The sequence below is a fragment of the Argiope bruennichi genome, chromosome X2 (genome assembly GCF_947563725.1).
Source record: "Argiope bruennichi chromosome X2, qqArgBrue1.1, whole genome shotgun sequence".
Taxonomy (NCBI): Eukaryota; Metazoa; Arthropoda; class Arachnida; order Araneae; family Araneidae; genus Argiope; species Argiope bruennichi.
This window is the reverse complement of record NC_079163.1, coordinates 1,266,778-1,279,755: the sequence shown is the minus strand read 5'-3', so window position 1 is coordinate 1,279,755 and position 12,978 is coordinate 1,266,778. Positions and strand designations below refer to the sequence as shown.

Below are 12,978 nucleotides of genomic sequence, written 5' to 3'. Positions count from 1 at the left end.
AAGAGAATCTATAGCTGTTTTATTGACTAATATTTGAACAATCTCATATTTCTGAATGAATTTTCTTCAAAATCGCTATTATCTTTACTCATAAAAGGGAAAAAATGTATGTGTATGTATATATATTACAATAGTTCACTTAGCAATATCTTTATTAAGAAACTAGCCGCCTTTGGTGAGCAGCAGTTCGCAGTATAAAAGATCTCTAAAATTTTCAAATATATTTTATGTAACTTGATCTCTTAATAGTTTTTCCTGCAAAATATTTAGCTATCAAAGTTTCAGATTTTGATAGTTATATAATTTAGTCATACTATTATGTAGGCCTTAAACAGTTCTGTTCATTGTATTACTTACTAATTTCTGTCAGAGCTCATAAAATTTGCACATTAAATTAGAGTGGAAATGTTAAACTGCAATTACTATAAAAACATTTTTTACTGAAACCAAGCAAATTTTTTTTTTTTTTGAATATGAAAATTGAATGTAAAGTCGCTCAGCATTGAAGTTGTATATGCAATGCAGAATAATTTTTGTAATTTATACTTATTATAAAGAATTACTCAACAAAAATTTCTCTAATTCATCGTAAAATTCAATTTTTATTTTTACTTTCAAAACATTTAAATGTTGCAAAAGAAAATATTTTATTTGACTTCAGTTAATAAATGTTCTTATGAAAAAATTATGAAGTTTAAATTTTACACAGTCTTTTTGTCTTAAGGAATCATATTCTGCGAAATACTCTTGACACTTCAACTTTTAAATAAACTTTCTCTCTTCTGCGATCAAATCTGTCAGCTTTTACATATCAATATTAGAACAATCAATATTTTCATGATCATAGGCCAATCACTGTTGAGAAATCCTAGTAAAAGATTGGCGTATCTTCCTTGAAACAAACTATGAAGTGTTCTAAAATCGCCATTTTTTTATAGAAGAGTGATATTCAAATTTCATAAATTATTTAGTTTTAATGAATGATTTAGTTGATTGAAGTTCAAAGATTTTTATTTAACCCTTAGCGCTCCGAAAAGTAATATTTGCCGAATAAGAGAACTTGTTCATTGCTCCGAAAAATTAATATATATGAATTTTCCCAGAAAATTAATCTACATATTTTTATCACTCAAAATTTAATAAAATAATTAAATAAAACGCCAAAATGATGCATTGCCTTGAATGGTTCCTGAGAGGAGAGATCTAAGTGCTAAGTGTTAATATATTCATGTCTAAAAACAATTTGTTAAATAAGATTCAAAGGTTAATGTAAAAGGGTAAACATGTAAACGGATTACAAAGGGTAATGTAAAGGACCTATGTAAAAATTTAAAATTCTTAATTCATCGGAGCATTTATTGACTCAAGTAACATAAAATGTAATTGTTTAGTTCATTTAGACCATTTTGTTATTAGATGTGTGCCCCTGATTAAAATTGACTGATGGGCGATGATTACAGTGACTATCCAATAGATATATAAACCATGTTTACCTTAAATTTATTGTTTGATTTAATTAATAATATAGATATTGTAAAAGGTCATAGAAATCTTTTCCTCCATTTACTTTTCAGAAAATATATTTCAAATTTGTTCGCTTCATAAGGACACTAGCTGAAATTTACACTTTTATATATTTAATTTACAATAATAGTTGATTTATGTTTTTAATTTGAACTTCTTTCAATGTGATGGCAACAGGTGGATAAAAGCTAATTTTTTCCCATTGACGTGCTCATGCAGATTAAATTTTATTTTTATTTTGTGCGAAGTACATTGTTGAAAAATATGGTTAAAATGTTTCTTTAAAAACACGTTAAAAATCGAAACTTAATTTGTAGATTAAAGCATTGGTATCATTAAAAAGATAATTTTTTTAGCTTTATCTTAATGCAAAAATCAATTTTGTGCTGTAATTTTTTCGGAAGTTATAGCGTTGTAATTTTTAGAAAGTGTATACATTTTTAAATCTTGTTACTCCTTAATGTAATAAATTATTGTATGTATAAGGGTCAATGTTAGTGAAATAAATTAATATTAGATAAGAAAATAAATAAGAAATAGTTTTTAATGAAATGTGACAGAAAAATAATTTCAATAAAGGAAAAACAGTAAATTTTTTGTAGTTTATTTACTTTTAAAAATGTAATAAACACTCTGAGAAATACGCTTTAATGTTAAAAAAAATATAGCCTATTAAAATTGTTTAATACACTTTAAAGAAGAATAAACCATTGCTTATTAAAATTGTTTCACGGGTTCAATTAAAGAAAATGGTTCCACAAATTACATCACTAATTTTTTTAAGCTCAATAATGGAAAATAGGTTTTGATTTTCAAGCTCATATCAGCATATAAAATCTGAACTCAAGTTTGATATTTTATGAACGATATCATTTCCTTTTTTATTCGTTTGTTTCTCAGGATATAAAGGAATACAGCCTTAATTTTTCTATTGATTGGTGGCCTTTTATATTAATTATTATCTTTTTGCCTTAGACTTTTCCAATTTCAATTAATGATAAGGTATATAACTGCTTTCTGAGAGCTAAGATAGACCTCTTCAAATTCAGGAAATAATTTTAATTCCAATTTAAGCCCTTTTTGGAGGAAAAGGGCCACCCCCCCCCCAAAAAAACTAACTTTATCTTTAAAGTATTTGAATAAAATTACACTATAATATGTACTAAACTGTGGTCAATAAAATTCACTCTCAAAGGATATAACATGCTTAATTTCAAGCGGTTGAAATTCTATCTTTCCTTTGATAAAACATACAACATTTATTAACTTTCATTACATTTTTTTAAAAAAATAGAATTATATTCTATTAATTAAAGTGCTTAAAAATTGGTTCCAAATTAACCTTTGCAGAATTACATTAACTTAATAATGCTTGAGCATATGTGATTGAGTTCATGTGACATGAGGACTGGCTTTTTGAGTTAGTCAGCAAAGATTTATCAAATATCCATAGATAAAGTTAATTCATTCCTTAGTTCAGATATAATCCCAATAAAAATTAACTGAATTTATCGTTACCATACAATATACTTTTGTAGAAAATGAGACCAACTCAAGGACTTCTAAAAACGGCAGTTGTAACATATGAACAGAAAACTACGAGTGATGAATTTCTTGCACGAAGAATTGTCTTCACTTTTCCAAACGTGAATTTTTTTCAAATTACTGTTTCTATCTAGATTAAAGCAACATTCGTCTCTCCAAATAACATTTTTCAGAAAAAAAAAGTTTTGATTTTGCATTGCAACAAAAACAATGCTTTTCTTGCTGAGTATTCCAGTAAGTCTCTGAGATGGTTTAAATGTTCAGTTCCCCAAGTTTCTCTTCCCTTCTTTATAAAAGACGATAGTGCAACTGCCGAAGAGTGAAAATGAACAACGTTATTATTATCAATTTTTTTTTAAGCCATAATGATTTGATGATGTACTAATTGCATTCCGAAATAAACGCTTTCTTCCACATTTGTAGCCAGTCCTTCGAAATTTAAAACTAAGCATATCCCTACAAATGTTCTAGATAGAAATGTGAAATTTTGTATAGATGAAAATAATAATAAATATATACTAATTCACTCTTGAAATTATGATTGATATAAAATAAATTTAATTTTTGCACGAATTGCCTATCTTATTTAATGAAATTTTGTAATTCGAAGTATGTTTAGATGCAATATTTTAAAAACAACAACAAAAAATTGTTCCTAAGTGCAACCCCTTAATGCTTTTTTTAGGAAAAAAAAAAGTGACTTTAGAAACCATGCTTATATAGTTGTGAAATTAGTTTTTATCTTAAGGCCTAATATTTAAATATTTACCATTGTAATTTCAATTTTGATTACGATAAAGGTCCAATCTATATAAATCTATACTTTTTGGCAAGAAATTCAGGGGCGAAAAAAACAAAAGAACGAATAAAATATAAAGTAATATATTTTATTTTTAGCTTTCTTTCGTGCATAAGACAAATTGAAAATTATTATTACAATAATAAATCATTGGCAGCGCTTTTAAGAAAATAGGCAGAAATTTGCTACTACATTACTTGCGAATAAAATTTAAGCTCATGATACTGTATTAGAGAATTAAGCGTTTTAATGTAGCACGTTTAGATGTGGCATTTAAATGTCGTTTGCGGTACATTGGATTATGTATAGTTAAATGTGACAGTAAAATAAGCTAGAAAATGAAGTAATATGTTTCAGATTTGAAGGAATTTCAGTAATTATCAACATTTTCTTATTGAAAAAGTTTTTTTTTTTTTTTTTTTTCCCCTGAGAATTAACCAGCAGTTGTTTTTAAAATTATTAATATGATTCCTATCATTTATTTTAACCAGCCAAAAAGCTTATTTTTTTGCAAAAAACAAAAAAAACACCTTATTTGAACAGCTTTAACGTAAAAAATACATTAGTTCATTTCAAGTATCAGTTTGTGGAATGTATATACATAAAAGCATACATACATATAGAAAGAACTAAACATTATTGATATCCATTTAAATTTGAATTTAAAGCCCTTTCTATGTATTTTTTTTTTCTCTTCATTTTGTTAAATAAAGTAAAACCATAAGAGATATAAAGATTAAATCCTCATAAAACTAAAAATTATAATTCATTTTATTAGATTAAATTTGTATTATGCACATCAGAATTATAATTTTTATAAATGTCTTCCGTGTGGGAAAATTATAAACGTATTCCTTTTAATAAATACATTTTCAAAGCAAATTTCTCACACTTTATATTTATTATATTCAACACTCGTTTGAAACGTGGTAAGGGTCATCAGCATTTTTCTCAAGAAAGTTTCGTTTCGTTATCAGAGACAAGGAGTATCTTTCTCATTCATAATGAGTTGATTACCATTTGGCGTACATTGTAAAATCGCCAAATCTTACATGCAAAGATAAAGTTTATAATGTGGTAGTCTTTCTTGACACTTGAGCGGAAAGGGGGAAATTTATCGAGCGCAAATACCATAGAACCATATATACAGGGCCGCCGCGTGGGGGTGGGAAAATTGTTCACCGCACAAAGGCGCCTGGGCCAGGGGGGCGCCAAAATTTATAATACTTATAGTTTTTTAATTTAAAGTTACTTAAATAAAAGTTGTTAATTATACGCTTGCAATTTTGCATGTTTTATATTTTCTAAGCAATAAAATGAGATTTTATTTTTATTTCAATTTTATATTTTAATTTTTTTTTTTTACTTTTGTTTTCCTTTCTGCGGGTTGTTTTCTTTTGTATAAAACAAAATTTGACTGCCGATACGAACAATAATAACACGTTCCGTGTGGAGTTCGCGCTAGCACACTGAACGTGTTAAAAATCTAAGAATTTGTAACATATAACAACAGGAATTGGGAATGTTTTGCATCGGAATATATTTATTCTTTATGTGTTGTGAAGCTGTTGCGGCTCAACGTGGTTGGTTAATTTGCTTTTTTTTTTTTTTTTTTTTGCAATGATGGATTCGGCGCCACCGTGCGTGTGTGCCCTTGAATTAACAGGGAATACCCTTATTTTTAATCATATACGTAGTCGCTGCTCATAAAGTGCGTACATTCTGTAAATTACTTTGCAAGCAAAGTACTGTGATTAATTGTTTTCAAATGGTTTTTTGTTTATAATTGCTCCAAAAATTAGGATTATTATTTAGAGGTAAATTAACAATCTAAATATATTATTAGTATTATTTTCATAGCAGTAATGATTCATAAAAAGAAACAATTCAATAAGAAAAACTTTTATCTTTCAAATTAATAAAATAATTCAAAAAGCAACTTTTTATTTATCTCCATAAAACCCAGATACATTTTACCCTTAATTGGGCAGAATTTGATTGATCTATTTCTAATATATAATTTCCAAATAATCGAAAAAAATTCTAAAAAAATTACTAATGATTATAGCTTTTTTTCATTAAATATTTATAATTATTATGTACCTGAGATGTTTTCAATATTTCAATTGCTTAAAACAAATGCCTTTTAGTAATTTGTATTAATATTAGTTTAATTTACTGAAAAAATTTCACATTAAATTGTCAGAAATAAATTTTCTGCAAAAAAAAAAAAAAAGTTTTTAAATTTTTAGTCAAATTAGTTCCTTTATCTGAATCTTTATTTAGTAGCAAATGACATAAATGGGCTTTCGACTTTCAAATAGTATATTGAGAGAAAATCATATAATGCATTTAGTATATGGAATGAAAATTAAAACTTTTTATTTGGTGCAATAAATATTTTTTTAGAAACATGTTCTCAAAAAAAAAAAAAAAAAAAAAAAATTGAAGCACAAAATAGAAAAAGGAAATTGCAACGACAGGAAGCTAATCAAAAACTGGCGGGATCTCTAAATAAATATCTCAGAAGCACAATAGGATTAGACGGACAAGCAATTGAACCAGGATCATCAACATCAACATCTGGTTTGGAATTTCATAATGAAAATTTATCACAAAATATAAATTTCTCAGAATATGATCAAGAAGAAGTCACGATTGTACAAATAGAAAACATAGATGACGTAGAAAATTCGCCTGGTAATAACGTAATATCTCAAAAACGAAGATTTTGACTTTGAATTAAACAATTCAGCTACCTGTCCTGATAAAATTTCTATAAAAATTAGAGATTATTTAATTGAAAATTGCTCTTTCCGCTTGATAACCAACATTTTCCGAGGTCTAATTCTTTCAGAAACTTTTCAGTATCTTTCTATTATAGAACATTACCGAATGGAGAAAAAGTATTTAGAAATTATTTAATATATTCAAATTCTCGAAACGCAGTGTTTTGTTTCCCATGTAAACTATTCAGCGAGAAGCATTCACAGCTTATTAAGGATGGATGTAATGATTGGGCACATTTAACCCACATTTTGAAAACACATGAAAGCAGTGCATCTCACCTTAAACATAGTTCAAAATGCAATAAACTCAAAATGTTTTTGCGTAATTTATGTACCATTGATGCAGCTCAACAAAGACTTTATAATGCAGAAACGGTTTACTGACAATCGATTATTGATCGGCTTATTTATTTAATTCAATATTTAGCCCGGCAATGCCTTGCATTTAGAGGCTCTTCGAAAGAGTTGTATCATAGTGATAATGGAAATTTTTTGTTGGTTGAAACCATAGCGAAATTTGATCCAATAACCGCTCAACATCTTCACAAAATTCAAACATCTCAAAAGAAGAACATTGCTCATTACTTAGGGGATCAAATTCAGAATGAAATTATAAGTATTATTTCAGAAGGAATTAAAAGGCATTTATTACATATGATTAAATCGTCAAAATATTACTCACTAATTTTGGATAATACATCTTATGTCAGTCATACCGAACAGTTGACTGTTGTAATTCGATTTGTTTATAAGAACGAGGAAACCAATAAAGCCCAAATTGAAGAACATTTTTTAGGATTTCAATCTGTCGACGACACTACTGGACAGGGTCTGTTTGAATTCATAAATGGACATTTCAAATCGTTAGAACTAAATTTATCAGATTTACGAGGCCAATCTTACGATAACAGTGCTAATATGAGAGGAAAGCACAAAGGATAGCAATAAAAAATTATTGAAAATAATTCGAGGGCACTCTATATTACCTGCTCTGCCCATTCTCTAAATTTAGTTGTAAATGATGCAGCTAAAATTTCCTTCGAAACAGTTAATTTCTTCGGAATAGTGAAGGAGCGTTACAACTACTTTTCTTCATCCGTTAAACGTTAGTCTATTTTACAACAGTATGTTGAAAATCTAACTTTACAGCCACTCTCCAACACCAGATGGGAAAGTAGAATTCAAGCTTTAAGACCGTTGAAAAACCGATTTGAAGGGAATTTTGAGAGCGTTAATAAACATTCAAGAAGATCAAACAAGAGACATGGAATCCAAACCTAAAACCAAAAAATCGATTCAGGAGGTTTCCTCGTTTAAATTCATTTGTTCCATTAGCAACTGGCACGATATTTTAAATTTAGTAAATGTGGTAAATAAAATAATTCAAAATTCTAAATGTGATTTACAAATCGTGACTGACAATTTTCAAAATCATATGAGAACTAAATAATCGCAGATCAGATGAAGCGTTTGAACATGCAATTGCCAATGCAAGTATCGTTGCTGATGATTTGGGGGTGAATACTAATTTTCCACAAAGTCGAAACAGGTTTAAAAAGAAACTATCTCAAGATGAACAAACCGACGAACCAATCAACAAACCAAGACAAAAACTTAAGGTTGAATTTTACAATATAATATTAGACTCTGCTAATTACTTCAAGGTATATACCTAATGTATATACAATACATACCTAATTTAAAAAACTAGAGTGACAATGAAATTTTAAAACATTGTAAAGAAATAGAACAAAAATTAAAGGATACTAAAAATGTTAATAAAAAGGACATTGATGGATTAAATTTGTTCGAAGAAATGAAATCTTTGCTATGTTTTACCAAAGAAGATATGTCACATATTGATGTTTTAAATTATATTTATGAAAACAATCTTACCGATACATTTCCAAATATTGCAATAGCTTTACAGATTTCTTTAACCCCGTCAGTTTCGGTGGCTACTGGAGAACGAAGTTTTTCAAAACTTAAAATTATAAAAAAACTACATGCGATCTACAATGGCGCATGAGAGATTATCGGACTTGTCAATTATATCCATAGAGAGCGAAATTTTGGATAAATTAAATATAAAGGAATTGATACGAGCGTTTGTAGCTGCGAAAGCTAGGAGAATAAATATTTGAATATATTTTCTAATTTTTATATTTTACTTAAAAAATGTCTTATCATTGTTTTGTTTTTAAAATTTATGAAATAATAAAAAACAATAAGACAAACATGTTTTAATATTATAATTTTCAGTTCGAAAGTCAAATTTTGAATACTATAAGAGAGTATTTCACATATAATTTGCATCACTTTATAAGAGTGCAACAGAACCCCATAAAGGGGCACCAAATTTCAATTTGAACAAGGGCACCTAATACCCACGCGGCGGCCCATATATATATATATATATATATATATATATATATATATATATATATATATATAGGGCGTCCCACAAGGTATGCAGCGATTAATATTTAGATTCGGATAGAACGTGTCAAGACGAGTATTTTGATGTACAACATGTGGGACCCCGAATATAGCATCATAGTCTAATTACACGAAGAATGTTAGTTATGAATCGGACAGTTTATATTCCAAATTACAATGCATATGACCATTGCACAACGTGGAAGATTCCCTAGGTGACTAAGGAAATTTGGGATAACCAATGAGAGGAAAAGCGCGTCTGTAAGTGAACATGCAAATTCATATGCGACTCTGTTCCCTTACAACATTCAAATCAATAACCATTGACCGATTTGGATGGTTTTAGAAGGTTTGATTTGCAGGCACGATTAATGAGGCGAAACTGATTTTAATCGAATCTGGTTCAGTCACGAGGTGCATTTCCACCTCCAAAGATATGTTAACAAACAGATCTGGAGGTTCTTGGCCACTGGAAATCTTCCTCATGCAATAGTTCGGCCGCTGAACCCACTTAGGTTCACAGTTTGATGTGCGTTATCTGTCGAATGAGTCATTGGTCCAGTTTTTTTTCTATTGAAAATGTCCCCGGTAAAGCTTATTTTGACGTGTTGGATGACGGTGTCATCCCATTCTTGCATCGCATAAACACGATAATTGGATTATGTAAAATGGTGCTAGACCTCACTGCACTCAGCGAAACTTCGATCTCTTAGCGGAACATTTTCACGATAGACTGATCGAGTTGGATTCCGTTATGACAACAGGTAATGATATAGAGTGGTCACCTTACTTGGCGGATCTTTACCCATGCGACTCTTTTTATGGGGACGTCTGAAAGACACAGTGCATCTCACGTAGTCCTCAACATTGGACGACTTGAGAGCAGCAATTGAAATAGAGGTCAAGGAAATTGGAACGGATATTTTGCAGAAAGCAGTTGCGAACTTCTATTCCAGACTTCACTATGTCATTTGTTCGGACGGCGGACATTTCGAAAATCTATTGTATTGAAAGTTCTCAATAAACATTGATTTTTACTTGGTTTTTTCCCTCATTTCTTGAAGTTTTCATGACACAAGCTTCACACTTTAATTAGACTAAGACACTATGTGAGGGCGCTGCGGATGATTAGAACCAGAAAACGAACTGAAGGGAAGAGGGTGGAGAAGTAGAACGGCGGGAGAGACGGTGCCGAGATAAAAAGATGCTGGATGTTCGGAGCTCTATGATGTTCTCGTGCTAAATTTTGTGATAGTGTTCTTGTATGTTATGTTTCGTCCTACGTCAATTAAATGTTGTCAAAAAATTTAAATATGGTGTCATACCAATTATTTTCGTTTACATTTACTTACTGGCAGTCTTTGTCTTATTAATTTTTCTGATGAGAAATAAAAAAATTAAAAAAAAGCTCGGCAGCGCCAACATCTTGGTGGCAGCGAACGGGATCTGGATTAATGGAGGAGTCCATTATCTTTTCTTTTAATCCAAAAGGAAATCGAGGTAACCCACCGAATCCAGGTATGTGATGAGGGAAGTTACGGCAGTAGCTAAAAGAACTCAGGTAAGCTAAATGTTTACTGATTTGGTGCGCATGTAAAGATATAGTTTTGTTCCGTCAGGAATATAATTTGTTGTATCACGTCAGTGATTTTGTTCCGTCAGGAATATAAGTTGTTGTATCACACCAGTGATTTTGTTCCGTCAGGAATACAATTTGTTGTATCACGCCAGTGATTTTGTTCCGTCAGGAATATAGGTTTAAGTATCACGTCAGTGATATCCAGATTTCTAACTTCTGCATGTTGTGTCATCTTCTAACATGTTGGGAATATATCTTTACAGCACAAATAAGTATTAATTTATTATAGTTTATACTTTGTTCTGCCAGGAACTTGCCATTTTATTTGTTACGTCAGTGATAATACCGTGTCAGTGGTTCCGATGATTAAATATAGTTTACGTCAGTAAAATAAAGAGGAAAAAAAGAAAGTACCTTTTAGTACCTGATTATTGTACCTTTTAGAAAAATAAAAATAAAACATGCTGTGTTAAAAATTTATTTCTGTCAAGAAATGAGCTGAACAATTGTTGACACTATCGTTTCGTTTTGAAAGGGTGAATGCTGTCATAAATAATTGTATATCATTTTATAGTAAATTCTTTATTTTTATAAGAATAAAACTGGTGTTCTTTTGATATACTTTTTTTAAATATATAATAAAGTAAATGTTCCATAAACATTGCAACGAATTAATTCTTGGAAAATACAATAATAAGCTCTACGAGTTGTTGTTTCACTTGTTTTGATATTTATGTTCTTTTTTCAGATATTCTGGACATTAAAGAATTTATTTTGATTGTTGCCTTAAATAAGTGAAATATTTAATTGAATTTTATGCTTGATAATTCTGTATTCTAGTTGAAAAATAATTACCAGTAAAACTTTCGTTTCGATTCCGAACAAAAGATATTTTAAAAATAATACTTTTCTGATTGATATACGTATTTCCGGTGTTCTGGATAAATCATTCTTGTTTTATGAATCCTGTTGACGGCAATTTAAAAAAAAAAAAAAAAAAAAAACAAGAAATAAGTAAAAGGAAAGAGTAGATTTATGGTTTTTTTTTATCATCTAATTTATGCCATTTGTGTTTTTTTTTATTAAAAGGATATTTCTTAGAATTAATACTATTTGCTGCTATTCGAGAAAGCATTCTAATACTCTCTTCATTTTATGATTGTTTATGTACTAAATTCTTTCAGTTATTGTTTCGTAGCATTTGACTATAGCTCAAATAAATAATTCTGGTTTAATATTTTAATATGAATGATCTTTATTTATGGAAGATTTATTAATTTTGCATTTTCTTTTTTTATTGATATAAGTATAAAGGGAGTGTTGTATTAGAGATTATATTTTATTGTTGTGAAATAGAACGACAACAAAAGTTGTTAAAAGTTAATTTGTGTTACATTATAAAAAGTGTGTCGCAAGTGCATAAACCATTTTATGTTTAATATTTTAAGAAATGTTTTCAAATAAAACAGAAATTGTTTGGAACATGTACTTGCATTTTAGATTGTTAAAATAAGTTTTATGAATTTAAAAATTATCAAGATAATATTGTTAGCAATTATTATTATTTTACTTTATTTTCATTTGAGTATTTTTTTTTTTTTTCAATATTGTAAAGAGTATTTCCGCAGTAACAGAATTCTTGTTGCGCGTTTTTTAAAAAAAAAAAAAAAGTATTTGTATAATTTAAAAGAAACGGGGTAAATTTCTATTTTCGGGTCAGAATTATTATTTAATAATGGCGTTTTTGGCAAAGGGTATCAAGTGTGATCTTATAGTGTTGGCAACTGAAATGGGGGAGGAACCGAAATCTGATATGACAGTATATGGGCTAAAAACATTAATTACTGGCAGTCAGGTATATGAAGAAGAATTTGTCAAAACTTTACTAGAAACAATAATCTCTACAAGAAAGGAAAAAGAGAGTAAGTCGAAGTTACAGATGGAGATGGAATTTGAATTGGAAAAGAAAAAAATAGAAGCAGGAATGGCTGCAGCTAATGCTAGGTCAGCTAGTGGTGGACAATTTCACATCAATCCGCAGATTGAAATTTCCAAGTTCATGCCAAAATTCGACGAAAAAGAATGTGACATTGTCTTATATATGTCATTGTTTGAGTGACAAGTCAAGAGGTTGAAAATTGATGAGGAAAACTGGGTGTCATGTTTAATACCTCTCATGCCTGCAGAGATAGTGGAACTGATCGCAAGAATTCCAGAAGAAGAATTTTTTAATTTTGAACATGTGAAGGAAATCTTGATGAAGAAGTTTAAATTGAATGCTGAAGGTTTTCGGCAGAAATTTG

The 12,978-nt window shown here is 29.2% G+C and overlaps 1 protein-coding gene across 2 annotated transcripts in view; it reads right to left on the bottom strand.

Annotated features, from left to right (window-relative positions):
- Positions 1-12,978, bottom strand: part of LOC129960511 (DNA excision repair protein ERCC-6-like) — a 193,959-nt gene that overhangs the window by 85,085 nt on the left and 95,896 nt on the right. The gene's annotated exons all lie outside the window — the stretch shown is intronic.